Raw genomic sequence first — 17,635 nt, 5'->3', positions numbered from 1 at the left:
CATTGTAATTTAAAGCTCTTCTATGTAAAAGTTCTCAGTTTGGAAAGGTGAGTTTAGAATATTTAATGATTATCCTTTTCGGTCAAGTTTTTGTTTTCAAGTGTGATATTAGGTTGGTATATATTTCCTTCAGAATCCCTCAGGATATTGATTAAGGTTTTATGAAATGAGTACATCAGTGACAACCATCACCACGTATTACACTCGTGTTTCTCCGAAAAGCTGCTCAGCATCAAATCACACATAGCAGTACTCCTCTGTGCATGATTAATACATTAGCAGCATTCTGTAAGTAAAGTAGGAAGCAGCTGATACTATTCAGGAGAAACGTGGTGTTTGTCTCATTACAAAATGTTCAGTTCAGTGGCTCAGCCATGTCTGACTCTTTGTGTCCTCATGGACTGCAGCACGCCAGGCCTCCCTGTCCATCACCAACTCCTGGAGCCTATTCAAACTCATGTGCATTGAGTTGGTGATGCCATCCAACCATCTCATCCTCTGTCATCCCCTTTTCCTCCTGCCTTCAATCCCTCCCAGCATCAGGGTCTTTTCCAATGAGTCAATTCTTTTCATCAGGTGGCCAAAGTATTGGAGTTTCAGCTTCAGCATCAGTCCTTCCAATAAATATTCAAGACTTATTTCCTTTAGGATTGACTCATTTGATCTCCTGGCAGTCCATAGGACTCTCAAGAGTCTTCTCCAACACCACAGTTCAAAAGCATCAATTTTCAGTGCTCAGCTTTCTTTATATTCCAACTATCATATCCATACATGATTACTAGAAAAACCATAGCTTTGACTAGACAGATTTTTCTTGGCAAAGTAATGTCTGCTTTTTAATATGCTATCTAGGTTGGTCATAGCTTTTCTTCAAAGAAGCAAGTATCTTTTAATTTCATGGCTGCAGTCACCATCTGCAGTGATTTTGGGAGCCCCCTAAAATTAAGTCTGTCACTGTTTCCATTGTTTCCCCATCTATTAGCCATAAAGTTATGGGACTGTTATAGCCACGCATTCCGGGAAACAAACTCACTCAAAAGGACAATGTGCATGGTGGAGTGGAGTTTATTACACCAGCGGGCCCAAGGCCGAGTCTCCTCTTAGCCAAGGACCCCAACCAGTTTTTGTGAAAACCTTATATACCCTAAGTGTACGTGCTCAAACCTACCTCCCCAAACTCTCTGAAACTAGTCTGAACAAAGGAAAAAGAAAGATAGAATCAAAGTTAACCCCATATGCCTTAAACCTGTGATTCGTATGCCTTAAGCCTAGCTGGTTAACAATGCACAATTATCAATAGGCCTGTGGTCATACCCCAATAAGCATAATAGAATTTATGATTCTATTCGGTTACACAGATAATTAGGTTATTTTTTTAGGCGACAGAGAGTCTAGGTATGAACCCTGGGGCTCTTCCATCCAGGGTCTGATTTTCCAGTTTGTATGATGTTTCCATAGATACAGGGCATATAGCTCAAAATCCACAGTCCAGCTCAATATGGAGTCCTGCTTTCAACATGGAACCTGTTCTGTTTCCTCCTTCATTCCCCATCTTGATGCTCTTAACTCATAGTATGAGCATCACTGATAGGGATATATTGCACCCTGGCTCTCTGACCGCCAACTTGGGAAAACAACACCAGCCTTTGGGCTATAAAGTGCATAATACATTGTAAATGCAAGGTCCACAAAGCAGAACTATCAAGGCAACTATAACAATTTTAAATATAGTTTTCCATCAATCACCCTTCACCCAAGATAGAACCAAAGTCCAGAAAGGAATGTTTTCATTTGACATTGCTTTTACCCAGTTTTTCATGTCATCTAAAGCAGCTGATACATTGCCAGATAAATCAGGATATACACAACATTCAACCTTAATTATAGCACAGATCCCTCCTTGAGCAGCTGTGAGCATGTCCAAAGCCATTCAATTTGGAATTACCGCTTTTCTCATTTGGATTTGTTCTTTTAAGGCTTGGATGGCTTTAGCACTATCTAGGAGGGCCTGTTTTGTGAAATTAGTCAAGGCCTCTACTTTAATCATACTGTCTGTTGACCCTATAGAAGGTATGAGTAAGGCAGCAATATACTCATGCCACTGAAACACAGACCTTGTCCACCTAGCATGTAAATAAGGTAGATTGACTGGGGTTTTCTGTAGGTTAGGCTTTATGCTGCCATGGGCAAAAGCGAATCCCAGTGTGCAGGGGCCTACCCAGCAGACTGGTAACCAAGACCAAAGGTTAGGCCCCCAAAGCCATTAGGTTCCGTTGGGTGCCACCCAGCGGATTCCAGGGTTTTATTTTTAATCAGAGCCTGGCCAGTGGATGGACTGGTTGGGGTGGTATGTGGCCTCAAATGTTCGTTTACATTGTTTGGGGGATAGGTACCCCATATATTTTAGTTCTTTTGGGTCTAAGGGACGGTCACCAAACCCTACCCTTTGTTCTTTTTGTTCCCAGCATATAGTGGCAGGAGTAATTAATTGACCCTTTTCTGGGGTCATCCAGAAATATTCATCCCAAACTCGGCAGAATTGTTCAACGTACCTAGAGGCCTGTCCTCCGTTGGTGGTCAGGGAGCGTTTTTTTTGTGTTTTTGTGTTTGTTTGTTTTTTGCCTCCTCTTTAAATATGAGGTATAGGTTTTTGTTACTTCTATGAAACTGGTGTTTACATCAAAAAGAACCCCATGAACCGAGTCTATTGACTGTAGGTCTGGCTTAAACCAAGAGAGCAGGGAGAGATTATGATTGACAAGAGAAAGGGAAGTCTCTTTGTTGTCCCAGAAAAGAGCAGAGTGGTTTAAAAGGAGCGGTGATACCACCAAGGAAGTCCATCCATCACAGACAGAGGCACAGCCCCACATACCCAGCAGCTGGAGGTGGTGTTGAAGTCCGCATAGGAATGTGCCCATAAGATGAAAACATTGTCCTGAGTTGAAATGGAAGTTAAATTCAAAATCATGTCGATGAGGAAAGCAGCAGGAGTTGATTATGTGGCTTCATCCTCAAGGGGCTTGTCCGGGATCTTCTTTCCTCCTCCTTCTTCTTAAGGATGATCTTAGTCTCTCGAAGGTCAGCGGGGTCCCTCTGTGCAGTCCACTCAGCGTTTTCTGGGTCTGCGTGGTATGCTTTCTTCACCCTCGTATGATGGATCCAAGGGGCAATACCTGCAACTTTAACTGCAGTAGGGGTAGTTAGAGTAACAGTATAAGGGCCCTTCCACCGAGGGGCTAGTGAATCATGTTCCCAATCTTTGACCCATACTTGGTCACCAAGGGTAAACTCATGAATCTGTTCCTCCAAGGGGAACAGCACTCTTTCTTGTACAAACTCAGTTACCTGATTTATTACCTTACCCAGTTCCATCTGCCGTGAAGTCCCATCCCCCCTTCAGTTCAGTTCAGTTCATTTCAGTCACTCAGTCGTGTCCAACTCTTTGCAACCCCATGAATCGCAGCATGCCAGGCCTCCCTGGCCATCATCATCTCCCAGAGTTCACTCAGACTCACGTTCATCGAGTCTGTGATGCCATCCAGCCATCTCATCCTCTGTTGTCCCCTTCTCCTCCTGCCCCCAATCCCTCCCAACATCAGAGTCTTTTCCAATGAGTCAACTCTTCGCATGAGGTGGCCAAAGTACTGGAGTTTCAGCTTTAGCATCAGTCCTTCCAAAGAAATCCCAGAGTTGATCTCCTTCAGAATGGACTGGTTGGATCTCCCTGCAGTCCAAGGGACTCTCAAGAGTCTTCTCCAACAACACAGTTCAAAAGCATCAATTCTTCGGTGCTCAGCTTTCTTCACAGTCCAACTCTCACATCCATACATGACCACTGGAAAAACCATAGCCTTGTCTAGATGGACCTTAGTTGGCAAAGTAATGTCTCTACTTTTGAATATACTATCTAGGTTGGTCATAACTTTCCTTCCAAGGAGTAAGCGTCTTTTAATTTCATGGCTGCAATCACCATCTGCAGTGATTTGGGAGCCCCAAAAAATAAAGTCTGACACTGTTTCCACCTGAGGCAAATTGGTTGACACCTATTTTATTATGGGAGGGGGTCTCCCATATACAATTTCATACGGAGAGTAGCCATGGGATCGTGGGGTCATCCTGAGTCTGAGTAGAGCCATTGGAAGCAAGTCCACCCAGGAGCAGTCAGTCTCTCTGATGCATTTGGAGGGTGTCTCTTTAAGTGTCCGCTTGGTCTGTTCCACCATCCCAGAACTCTGGGGCCTATATGCAGTGTGTAGTTTCCATTTGATGTTTAAAGTTTTGCTTACTTCTTGTACTAAATCAGCTACGAAAGCCAGGCCATTGTCTGATCCAATGCTGGTAAGAAATCCAAATCTGGGAACTATCTCCCGAAGCAGGCACCGGGCTACTTCTGATGCTTTTTCAGTCCGGCCAGGAAAAGCCTCTACCCATCCTGAGAACGTATATACCATGACCAGCAGGTAATGGTAGTGTCAGTGAGGTTTCATTTCAGTGAAGTCCACTTCCAGGTGTTCAAAGGGCAGCCTGCCTTTTAGCTGAATCCCTGGAGGTTTCTGTCTGTGCCGAGAGGCAACACTGACCTGTGAGCAAGCAGTGCAGTTCTGAGATTCTGTTCTGCATAGGGGAGAGAGGCGGGGAACCAAGAAATATTTTCGAATTAGCTCTTCCAGTTTATCATGGCCTAGGTGGGTCGCTTGGTGTGTTTGGCTTCCCAGAGTGGGTGCCAGCTCCTCTGGTACCAATAATTTGCCACTTGGCAATTCCCACCATCCCTTTTCAGTCTTGCTAGCCCCTCCTGCTTTGGCTAGTTGGTTTTGGGTTTCAGTGTATTTTGGAGAGTCCAGCGTTAGCTCAGGCAGCTCCACCAATACGAGAGCTTTAATAGGGGCTCACTTGTCACCCCCATGCCCTCGGCTGCTTGTTTAGTGGTCTTATCTGCCAGTCTGTTTCCCTGAGCCTGGTGGGTATCCTCTTTTTGATGTTCTCCGCAGTGTATGACTGCAACCCTTTCTGGTTCCCAGAACCCTTTCTGGTTCTAATTGGCTCAGAATTTCTTCCTTATTTTTGGTATCTTTTCCACTAGCTGTCAAAAGGCCTTTCTCCTTATACAGAGCCCCATGTACATGTAGTGTGGCAAAAGTGTACCTGGAGTCGGTGAAGATGTTTACTCTCTTGCCTTTTGACAGCTGGAGTGCGCAAATCAAGCCCCATAACTCAGCTCGTTGAGCAGAACAGTGTTGTGTCAAGGAGCCAGCTTCAATGATAGTCTTTTCTGCGACTATGGCATAACCTGACAGCCACTGTCCTTGTTTTATCAGGCTAGGGCCATCAGTATACAGGACCCAATCAGGGTCCAGAATCGGTTGGTCTCAGAGGTCGGGTCTGCTGGCGTAGACCTCTTCCAAGCCTTCCCGCAGTCATGAGAAGATCCACCCTCTCCCACTGGAAGTAGTGTGGCTGGGATTAAAGTCTGGCAAGGCTCAATATGGAGGTTAGGGTTTTCACATAACAGCCCTTGATACTGAATAATCTGGGAGTTTGATAGCCACTTGTGGGGATCTCCTCATAAGAGTGTGTTGACCTCATGTGGGACTCTTACGACCAGACCTTGGCCTAAAGTCAATTTAGTAGCTTCTCGTACTAGTAGGGCAACTGCGGCAATTGCTTGCAAGCATCTGGGCCACCCGGTGGCAACACTGTCAAGCCGCCTTGAGAGAGGCTACAGGCCTGTCCCACGTTCCCACAGTCTGAGTTAACACCCCCATTGCTGTTTTGTCTTGTTCAGTTACATAGAGAGTAAATGGCTTGGCAAGGTCTGGCAGCCCTAAAGCGGGGGCTGATATAATTGCCAACCTTAGTTCATCAAAGGCTTTTTGTTGTTTTTCAGTCCAATTTAGCGGATTCTCCTCAGGCCCCGTCAAGACTTCATATAAAGGCTGGGCCATTGGGTAATATCCTGGAATCCAGATTCTGCAAAACCCAGCAGCTCCCAAAAACTCCTGGACCTGCCAACAAGTCTTAGGTGTTGGGATTCTCAGGATCACTGAACTGGTCTTTTAACTGAACTGGTCTAATAACCTTGTGCCCTTCTTTAAAACAAACCCCAGATACCTTACCTCCTCCTTGCAGATCTGTGCCTTCTCCTTCGACACCCGGTAACCTGCTTCCATCAGCAGTTAGAGCAGTGCTTTCGTCCTTCCCAGCATTTTTCCTTGGTCTCGGCAGCCAGTAGTAGGTCATCACATATTGTAGGAGCCAACATCCATACTCTTCTGACTGGAATGAGTCCAGGTCAGTAGCCAAGGCTTCCCCAAAGATGGCTGGAGAATTCTTAAACCCTTGTGGGAGACGAGTTCAGGTGAGCTGTTTGGTTTCCCTGACTGGATCTTCCCATTTCAAGGCAAAGATGGGCTGTGATGCTGGAGCAAGGCTAATACAGAAGAAGGCATCCTTGAGATCTAGGCAAGTATAAACTTTAGTCCTCGGTGGGAGGAGGCTAAGTGAGGTGGAGGGGTTTGGAACAGTGGGGTGTAAAGTCACAGCAGCCTGGTTGACTAGCCTGAGATCTTGCACAGGCCTATAGTCCTGTCCTCCTCCTTTTCTGACTGGCAGGATCGGCCTATTTCAAGCCGACTGGCACTCTACTAGAATGCCTACCCGCTTGTTCCAATCTATTGATGTGGGCTAGTATGCTGGCCCGGGCCTCTATCAGTAGCGGGTACTGGCACTTTCTAACCGGAATGGTGCCTGGCTTGAGTTCTATTATCACTGGAGCTTAATGTTTAGCCAGCCTGGGGGGAGGGGGGAGGGTTGTCTTCTGCCAAGACTTCAGGAAATAATTGAGTTAGCTCTCTCTCAAGTTCTTCCGGCCCACCTGGTTTTTCCTTTGGAGGCTCATGCAACCTCCACTCATCTTGGGGTGGGTATTGAGAGAGAGCAATAAGTCATAGTGCCCATCCGGAAGGTGGGCCTCTCCTCAGGGGAGAAGGTCACTTGTGCTCCTAGTTTGGAGAGCAAGTCTCTTCCCAACAGGGGTACTGGGCACTCAGGAATGTAGAGGAATTCATGAATCACTTGGTGTCCCCCTATCTGGCATTTTCCGGGCTGGCAGAATGATTTAATCATCTCTTCTCCTGATACCCCAGTTACAGCGGTAGTCTTTTTGGATAACGGTGCCACAGGTTTTGTTACTACCAACAGTTCTGCTCCTGTATCCACCATAAAGTCAATGCTTTGGTCCCCCACTTTTAAGGTTACCACGGGCTCTCAGGGACCTGGTATCTCTGAGCCCCAGCAGCCCTATTTAATTTTAAGTCAGCAAGTCCCACAATCATGGGAGCTTTCTCTTCCCTCCTTGCCTTAGGGCATTCATTCTTCCAATGGCAGAAACCTCAGCACCAGGCACACTGGTTTGGCTGTAATGGGGCCTGGGGCCTCCATTGGGATGGGTTGAAGGTCTGTCTTGTCCCTGGGGCGAAGGCGAAGTCGCTAAGTCGTGTCCGACTCTTTATGACCCCATGAACTGTAGCCCACCAGGCTCCTCCGTCCATGGAATTTTCTAGGCAAGAGTACTGGAGTGGGTTGCCATTTCCTTCTCCAGGGGATCTTCCCGACCTGGGGATCAAACCTGGGTCTCCCGCATTGCAGGCAGACGCTTTACCATCCCTGGGGCAGGAAGAGGTTTTTCTGGAGGGCCCGAGATAAGACTTTCCCAGAGTAGCAGCTAGCATTGCAAATCTCTGGTCTGTTCTTTTTTGTTCCTCTTTATATCTCTTTTTATATTTCTTTTCTATTTCTGTGTCCCTGTTCCGGAACACTTTGTCTGCTATTTCAATTAACTGGGAGCTGGACATGGACAGCACCCCTTCTGTCTTTTGAAGCTTTCAGTTAATATCAGGGTACGCCTGCAAGATGAATGCTGAGTTTACAACAATCTGAGAGCCTAGAGCGTCCGGGTCTATAGGTATATAAAGTCTATAGGCTTCACAGAGCCTTTCATAAAATTCAGGTGATCATTCCCCTTCCAAATTACCCCAGCAGGTTTTGACATGTCCACTGGCTTACGGGGTCCCCTCTTCAGCCCTTGTATAATGGCTGTCTGATATCTGTCTAATTGAATCCGCCCTTCTTCTGTGTTATGGTCCTAATTAGGTTTATCAGTGGAGAAGGCTTGCTCTATCCACCTTTCTGGGTTTGCAACACCTTCTGGAACCATCTTTCATAACCATTTTCTTGCTTCCGTATTAATCCTATATCTCTCCTCAGTACTGAAGAGAGATGTCAATAATTGCATGACATCATCCCTTGTTGGTCGATGGGTGTGAAAGATGGTTTCCATCAATATAGTCATACCTGGTGGCTCTTCTGAGTATGTCAGTTGATGAGAAAGGATGGTAGTAATAAGCTATAGGAGCTTGATGGTAATTACCATCCTCCCCTTACACGGGGGGTTGTTGGACTTCTCTAAGAGGCATCTGTAGTGGTGCCTTTCCCTCCGGCTCTCTGGCAGGGCACAGTCTCTGCTTAATTCCAAAGTCTCCTTCCCCTTGTTTGGAAGTACTTACAAGGAGCAGAGGATAGAGCTTGTGGCGTATGATGTCAGCAGTGGTTGAATCTGGTGGGTTGTAGCCTGTTGCCCCTTCAACAGCTTGCCAGAATGGCAGCTCTATAACCTGTGGGGCTGTCGGGAGGACTGGTGAAGGTGGAGGGTCTGGGATGCTTATCCGCCTCTGGTCAGTTCCCTGTGGGGAGGCTCTCGGCACTGCAGGAACATTGGTTGGTGGGATCATCATCCAGTACAGTGGCGGGGGAAGTTCTTCCCTCTCTGGATCCTGTAAGGTCTCCTTTTCATCTTTGGTTACTTTTTGAGCCATCAATATCTTCCCCTCCCCATTTTGGATATAAAATCAGGCCCATGTGGCAGGGTCCTGGGCTATCCCTAACCAAGAGTCTTTGTATGGGAACTGATCAGGGTGTCCAGGTTTTCCCGTAACTATGGCATAGACTGTCTTTATTAAATTTAAGTCCATGGTATCCTCTGGTGGCCAACTGACTCCCATTGCGGGTCACTCGACCTCACAGAGAGTGCAGAGCCAGCTGGGCATCATCTTTGTCCCACAGTCTCCGTCAAATCCCTTTTTGAAGTTTTTGATCATGTTTTCTAGTACAGTTGCCTTAGATTCAATTCCTCCCATTTTTCCTACCTTCTCGTTGATGTTTCCTTTTTTTCTCTTTTGGCCTGAGAAGCACTTGGTATCCCTGGTATTTTTGGTATTTCCACTCGATGAAACACTTAAACTCCCAGTCTGCCTCTTGTCTAATAGGGTCAAGGAGGGCTTTACCTGCTAAGTCCCAGAGGGTGGGGGGGGGGAGTCAGGCATTGTTTTTCTTGCAGCCTTATTTGTCTAAACCAGAACACCACAGCAGCCACAACTTCTCCCCTTTGCTTTAGATGCCTTTCTTGTCCCAGGGGGCTTAACTGGGTGAGGATGAAAACACAGATCGATTAGATACCCCACATCCCAGGCTTCTCCTGGAAAGGCCAATTCATACTTACTGATATACTCTTTTTCTTTCTACCTAACTAGTTTGAGGGGATCAGGGGTTTTGCAGCAGATAGGGCACCTCCTGTGGGAGGGTAGAATACGACCACACAAGGACCAAGTTTCTTCTCCTAAAAATCCCCTGGCAATTGCTTGGTAATAATTTCCCTAAGATGGCGTGGATACCACCTCCTAAATGACCTTCACAAATTTCCTTCCTAAGCCCTAACACACTCGTTGACCTATGTATCAAGCAATCGCTGCCACCTGCCTATTCCAGGGTCTGTGCCCCTTCTAGTCCCTCCCAGGGGGGTGATCGGGCCCCCTCTTCCACCCTGCCGGGTGGGTTCCTCCTCACCTGAGCACTCAGTTCCCCTGCTGCTGTCCACTACCTGCTAAACGTAAAAGGTCTGGAAGCTGAGAAGCAGAATCCTTCCAGAAGGGCGAGGCGACCTCCCCCCTCTAGAAGATTCAAGCCTCAAGGCCTCAGAGTAGTCCCAAATGGGATTTGTCTCCTCAAGTGAGGAGTTTCCCGGCCAGTGGATCAAATGTTGTAGCCGTGCATTCCAGGAATCAAACTCACTCAAAAGGACATGCAGATGGTGGAGTGCGATTTGTACACTGGTGGGCCCAAGGGAGAGTCTCCTCTTAGCCAAGGACCCCGACCAGTTTTTGTGAAAACCTTATATACCCTAAGTGTAGGTGCTCAAACCCACCTCCCCAAATTCTCTAGTTGGAACAAAAGAAAAGAAAGATACAATCAAAGTTAAGCCATGATTCGTGTGCCTTAAACCTGTGATTCGTATGCCTTAAGCCTAGGTAGTTAACAGTGGACAATTTTCAATATGCCTGTGGTCATACCCCAATAAGCATAATAGAATTTATGATTCTATTTGGTTACACAGATAATTAGGGTATTTTTTTTAGGCAACGGAGAGTCTAGGTATGAGCCCTGGGGCCCTTCCATCCAGGGGGTCTGATTTTCCAGTTTGTATGTTGTTTCCATAGATACAGGGCATATAGCTCAAAGTCCACAGTCCCGCCCAAGATGGAGTCCTGCTTTCAACATGGAACCTGTTCTGTTTCCTCCTTCAGGACCAGATGCCATGATCTTCATTTTTGAAATGTCAAGTTTTAAGCCTGCTTTTTCACTCTCCTCTCTCACCTTCATCAGGAGGCTCTTTAGTTCTTTGCTTTCTGCCATAAGGGTGGTGTCATCTGCATATCTGAGGTTATCAACATTTCTCCCAGCAATCTTGATTCCAGCTTGTGCTTCATCCAGCCCGGCATTTCAAATAATGTCACCCTGCTTATTTAACTTATACGCAGAGTACAATATACAGCCTTGACATACTCCTTTCCCAAGTGTGAACCAGGAGACAGTGGGTTGATTTATTCAAAGCACTGAAGGAAAAACACATCAACAAAGAAGCCTGTTGATGGCAAAACAGGGAGTTGTTTAGCACTAGGCCTGCCCTGCATAAAGGACACTGGACAGTAACTCAAAAACAAGTGTCTATATGGGGAAAAATAGGAAGTGACCACACAAGCCAAAGTCTTAGAAAAGACCTGAGAAGATCTTCAGCTTACATCTCAGGTTGGTCCTCAGCAGAGAGGAACAATTAGAACAAAACCAGTATCAGTAAACAAACCCTGGGGAAGAGTGGGGCCCTTATTTCCAGAGTTACCACATTGCTGCACTCAAATGTCCAGTTTCCAACAAAAAAAATCAGAAGGCAGAGGAGCAACATCATCAAAATGGTGGAACAGGTTACTATCTTCCCTGAAAGAAAACTGATTTGGAAAAACGCCCACAAACTAGACAGCCTTTGTGGGAGGCCCAGAGTCCAGCAGGGTGTTCCAGCACAGTGTGGGAGGCCTGGAGGCCAGTGGTGGGGGCCAGCACACTGCTGGACAGAAAATCAGATGCTGGATGCATTGAGGAGAGTAAGAGAAATGCTCTGATTTTTCCCCTGTTGCCCCCACAATCCCCAAGGTGACACTCAGGACTAAGGGTAATGGAGAAGGGTTAATTTTAAGTTTACACTGGATCTGCTTCTGTGACTTTAACCCTTTTTTGTTATACACAATGGCCTGCCTCAGAGAGAGAACCTGAGCTGCCCACCTGTGAAGGACTGTAAGGAAGTGAAACTAACACATTCCCCTGCCTAAGGGTTGCCATTCTAGGGGACATTTGCAAAGACTGAATAGTCTTTCTACTTTGTTTCCTCACCTCCCCCTCATCTCTGATCCATAAAAGATCCTGGCAACCAGGCCCAGACAAGATGGCTACTTTGAGGAACAAGCCTGCCATCTTCCCGGTCAGCTGGCTCCCAGATTAAAATCTCTTCCTTGCCTCAACACCTCGTCTCTTGGAGAGCACCCACCTGACACCCACTGCCTCCCTGTGGATGTGCTGACAGCTGTGAGGATGCACTCAGGCAGTAAGGGAGCCTGAGCAGAAAGCTACCTGAGTCAGCAAGCCCGGAGGAAACCACTGGCTGGACCATTCAGCACCCCTTTCTGTCAGCACTCAGCCAGGCTTGGCAGGATCCAGAGAGGGTATGTGCATTTCAGCATTCTGCCACAAGAGGAGGTGTGGAGCAGGCGTCCTCACAATAAAGATGTGAGAATTCCTAGCACAGCCCACAGAGGGTGTTTCTCTCCTGAAGTCAGCCAGTAAGGACTAGAAGTGGTCACTCCTCTTCAGATGTGAAAACAGCAACACAGGACTTCAAGGAATATGAAAATTTGAGGTCCAGTTATAAAATATATGTCACTGGGATGTAATGAACAGCTTAGGGAATATAGTCAGTAAAATTGCAGTAACTTTGTATGATGACAGAAGGCTCCTGGACTTAATGGTGATCAACTCACAATACATGAAAATGTTGGCTCACTATGCTGTACACCCCAAACTAATATAATACTGTATATTAACTATACTTCAGTTAAAAATTTTTTTAAAAAGAAGCTTTAAGGAAACATGACCATCAGTGGAACACAATAACTGTGTCTAATAACTGACCCCAAAGAAATGGAAATCTGCAGTTTACCCAATAAATAATTTAAAACAGCTGTTTTAAGGAAGCTCAATAAACTACAAAAAAAACATAGAACAATTCACCAAAATCAGGAAAATGATACATGAACAAATGAGAAGTTCTGTAGGGAGAAGGAAAACATTGAAACAAAAATGTACAAATTCTTAGGCTGAAAAATATAGTGGATGAAATTACAAATGCAGTAGACAACATCAACAGCAGAATGGGTCAAGGAGAAGAAAACTTGTGAGTAGTAGACAGGAGCTTGAAATCATTCATTCAAAGAAGAAAGATGAATGAAGAGTGAAGATTCGGTGAATTATTCTATAATTTCCTTAGACTACGAACATTAGATTAAAAATTAGATTACATTTTAGATTAAAAATCTCTTAGATTAAAAAACATTCTAAGAAGTATTCGGGTCTCAGAAGAAGAGAGACAAGAGTCAGAAAACATATTTAAAGAAATAAAGGATGAAAACGTCTCAAATCTGGGGAGAAATTTTGATATCCAAGTTTATAAAGCTAAAAGTCACCCCAAAATTTCAATACAAAACAATCTTGTCCCATTTTTTGATAACACTGTCTAAAATAAAGGCAGAATTTCAAATCAACAAGACAGAAGAAAAGTCTATCTCATATGAGGGTATTCCTAGAAGCTGAGTTCTCAGCAGGGAGCTTTTAGGCGAAGAGAATGGGTGGATATAATATTAATAAACACTCTTGGAAAAGTATTCCAACAAGGAATACTTTACCTGGTAAATTTTTCTCTCAGAAATGAGGTAAAGACTTTTCCAAACAAACAAAAGCAGAGGGAGTTCATTAGCTCTAAACACTGAAATGAGTTCTTCAAGTTGCCACGAAAGGGCATTATACTCCTATGAAAACAAAGGATGCAGGTAGATAAAGAAGATAAAGATAAGCATGTAGCCAAATTCAGCATATTCTAATACTGAATATGGTTGTGTGTTAATCATTTAATTCTTAATATAAACGTTAAAGGACAAAGGTAGTAAAAGTAACTATAGCTATAAAATTGGTTAATTAATACATGATATAAAAAGGTAAACTGTGACATCAAAAACATAAAAAGTGAGAGGGGAGGTAGAGGTTAAAAATCAAGTTATCATCAGCACGTAATAGACTGTTATATCTGTAAAATGATTTATGTAAGCCTGGTGGCTCAGTCCCCAGATCTGGTGGTTCAGTGGTAAAGAACCTGCCTGTCAATGCAGGAGATACATGTTCAATCTCTGATCTGGGAGGATGCCCTGGAGAAGGGAATGGCACGTCTCAGTAAAAACCCACTCAAGTATTCCTACCTAGGAAATCCTATGGACAGAGAAGCCTTACAGGCTACAGCCCATGCGGTTGCAAAGAAGTCAGATGACCTGGGGATACACTGGGCTACATCTAATGGAAGCTCCACCACCTCCACTACGATGGTGTACCTGGAGGAGGCTCAGGATGACAAACACAGTATACTGGCCCCAGATGGCTGAGGTGCATATTAAAGGAATGTTTTTAGAGAGCATCATCCCATACACAGAAAAGTGCTAAATTCCTTACATTCAGACATCTGGTTTTCTTTTATTAACAGCAACCTTTTCATGTTCCAAGTAACTAAGTGGTCTTTATTGCAGAAACTTCTATATATCCTGGCTCCCTTCTTGCCTCTTTGGAGCAGTCCCTCAGTTATCTGCAGTCCTCAGTTTTGCCCACCAGATAAAACATAACTCTCAACTTTCAAGTTGTGCATTTTTTTTCAGTTGACACTAAAAAGACCCAACTACCGACAGTGGAAAAATTAAAAGAGGGTTAGCTATGGAAGTAACTCTGAGCAGTTTATTCACCACGAGCAGATAATCTCCACTGGATTAAACCTCCATATCATTCCACCCTACCCTTCAATGTCTGCTGAGAAAAGACAAAGAGAACTTGAGGAGAAACACACTTCATCAGAGATTTTAGTTTATAGCCCATCCATTCAACAGGTGACACTAGAAAGACAATCTGTGGAATGTTAGATTAATTAGTTAAGCTAGGTTTTATCTATTAATAGAAAATACATCAGTATTCTTACCAAATATATAATAAAGTACTGTAAAATTACCAAACACCAAAGAACATTTCAGTCTCTCTATATAAGACAGATTGAAAAAGCATTGCGACCTCAATCTCAATCTGACGAAATAAATTTAAGGGGAAAGTAATTTAGAAATTTGAAAATTTAAAAAGCATCTCTAGGATTAATCTTCAAAATATATAAGTAGCTCATGCAGCTCAATACCAGAAAAACAAACAACTCAATCAAAAAATGGGCAGAAGACCTAAATAGACATTTTTCCAAAGAAGACACAAAGATGACTAATAAACACAGGAAAAGGTGCTCAACATTGCTCATAACTAGAGAAATACAAATCAAAACTACAATGAGGTGTCACCACACACCAATCAGGATGGCCATCACCAAAAAATCCACAAACAATAAGGCTGGAGCTGGTATGGAATAAAAGGAATCCTCTTGCACTGTTGGTGGAAATGTAAATTGATACAGCCACTATGGAGAACAGAATGGCAATCCCTTTAAAAACTGGGAATAAAACTACCAGGTGTGTGTTAAGTTACTTCAGTCATGTTCAACTCTATGACTCTATGGACTGGGGCACCACCCTCCTCTGTCCGTGGGATTCTCCGAGGCAAGAATACTGGAGTAGGTTGCTACGCACTCCTCCAGAGGATCTTCCCAACTCAGGGATCAAATCCACGTCTCTTCTGTCTCCTGCATTGGCACTTGGAAAGCTCCATAAACTACCATATGACACAGCAATCCCACTACTGGTCATATACCCTAGGAAAACCATAATTGAAAGAAACACATGTACCCCAATGTTCACTGCAGCACCATTTACAACAGCTAGGACATGGAAGCAACCTGGATGTCCATCAACAGATGAATGGATAAAGAAGTTCTGGTATTAATACATATATACAATGGAACATTATTCAGCCACAAAAAGGAATGAATTTGAGTCAGTTGTGTGGATGAACCTAGAGTCTGTCATACAGAGTGAAATACGTTGGAGAGAAACAAGTATCGTATATTAAAGCATATATATGGAATCCAGAAAGATGGCACTGATGAACCTATTTGCAGGGCAGCAATGGAGACGCAGACACAGAGAACAGACTTGTGGACACAGTGGGGTAAGAGGAGGGCGGGATGAAGAGAAAGAGTAACAGTGAAACATACACATTACCATACGCAAAACAGAGAGCCAATGGGAATTTGCAGTAAGACACAGGGACATCTAACCCAGTGCTCTGTGACCCCTAGAGGGGTGGGATGGGATTGGAGGTGAGAGTATCAGGTACAAAGTTAGACATGAGCACCTAGAGGAGGCCTGGCTGAAAGGATGCAAGCTGATCTCTAAACTCCATCCCAGATGCACCCAGGAGAGCTCATAAATGTGCTACAAAATAACCATAGAAACTTTTCAATTCCTGAACATGGGCCTAGGCACACAGTGGATACAAAATGACCACAGGAGCTTCTCCAAATAACCTTAGCAGTTAGATACTTAGGAGTGTATCAAGGGCTCATGAATATTCTACATCTAATTATATCAGCTGGAATTATGGGAAGACATAAACAACACAGCCTGCTGTTACACAACTTGAAATTGTCAGCTGGCCTTGAGCGTATGCCCATTTGTATTCCCTTTCATTGACTGGTAGTAGGTACAAGCCCTACTTTGCACCAGGCATAACCAAAAGGAGGGGGACTGGAGGAAGCCAAGAGCTTGACGGGAAGGATGAGAAGGACTCTCTTGGGAGTGTCAGCCTAATAAAAGATCTGTATGCTTAAGTAGTGAGCTGACTTTTCATTTGTCTGTTGTTCTATACATTTTGCTCCATTGCTCCAAATTTTTGTTTGTTGTGACAAGATAAGAACCGAGGAAGATAAATAAGCCAACCTGAGAGGAGGGGGTCCAAGAAGGAGGGGGCATATGTATATCTATGGCTGATTCATATTATGGCAGAAACCAACACAATATTGTAAAGCAACTATCCTCTAATTAAAAATAAAATAAAAAACATTTCTATTAGTTAGTATCCTCCAGAGGGAAAAAACATAGGGTACATATAGATAGCTTGAAAGAGATTTTTTTTTAGGTGGGACTGGCTCACATGATGATGGCAGCTGAGAAGTCCCAGAGCTGCTCTGCTGTCTACAAGTTGGCGGTCCAGGAAAGCCAGTGGTGTGGTTCCAAATCTGGAACCTCCAAACCCGGATGCCGAAGAATGAGGGAAGCCAACGGCATCAGTCCCAGTCCGAAGGCCTGAGAACAAGGAAAACCAAAGCCAATGGTAGGAGACAGAAGTCCAGGCTCAGAAAACAAGCTCCCCCCCGCCCCATTCCCCCAATCCCCAACATCCCCTCCCACCACACACCATTTTGCTCTCTCTGGACCTTTAGGGAACTATCCTGTTTCCAGTCTCTGGTTTCAAATGCTAATCTCTTCTGGAAAGACCATGACAGACTCATCCAGAAATAGTCTTACCAGTTTTCTGGGCCTCCCTTAGCTTAGTCTCTGTGCATGACACACAGTGAGGCCAACAATATTAAACCATTAGACTCTGGAACAGAGAAAGGTTTATTATAGGTTCATGCAAGGAGACGAGTGGCTCATGCCCTAAGAACCCCAAAGTTCCTGAAAGCTTTCAACAGAGCCCTCTTTAAAGCAGAAGGTGAGGGAGCAGCACGGTTAGCTGTTGTAGATTCTTGGCGTCAGACCCTTTGTTCTTGAGGTCAGGTCATGGTCTGGTAATGATGGTCCTGTAAATCTCCATCAAACGAACGTTATTCTCTATCCTGACAGGAAAGGGCAAGGGCCCATGGCATAGCTGTCACCCTCCAAGGTCCTGGTCCTGGCAAAGAGGAGGCAGAGCTCAGCTGGTGGCTCCCTCAGGGCCAGGTCCCCAACACCCTGCCCAGCTGTCATCACTGAGGGAGTCAGGCGCCCGACCCAACTGGCCATCATGCTCC

The 17,635-nt window shown here is 44.8% G+C and overlaps 1 long non-coding RNA gene across 14 annotated transcripts in view; it reads right to left on the bottom strand.

Annotated features, from left to right (window-relative positions):
* Positions 1-1,047: 1,047 nt before the first annotated feature.
* Positions 1,048-17,635, bottom strand: part of LOC105603132 (uncharacterized) — a 147,738-nt gene continuing 131,150 nt past the window's right edge. For 5 of the 14 annotated variants that reach the window (XR_009597224.1, XR_009597227.1, XR_009597229.1 and 2 more), the window contains 2 exons: positions 16,777-16,928; positions 1,048-10,946 (listed from right to left, as the gene is read on the bottom strand). This is a non-coding gene — a long non-coding RNA (uncharacterized LOC105603132). Of the gene's footprint in view, positions 16,929-17,635 lie in introns of all 14 variants that reach the window. The other 9 variants (XR_009597231.1, XR_009597228.1, XR_009597232.1 and 6 more) reach the window with 3 other exon arrangements.

Source organism: Ovis aries, chromosome 18 (genome assembly GCF_016772045.2).
Source record: "Ovis aries strain OAR_USU_Benz2616 breed Rambouillet chromosome 18, ARS-UI_Ramb_v3.0, whole genome shotgun sequence".
In the NCBI taxonomy this organism is placed as follows: domain Eukaryota; kingdom Metazoa; phylum Chordata; class Mammalia; order Artiodactyla; family Bovidae; genus Ovis; species Ovis aries.
Note: the sequence above shows the minus strand (reverse complement) of the source record. Positions and strands in the feature narration are given on the sequence as shown.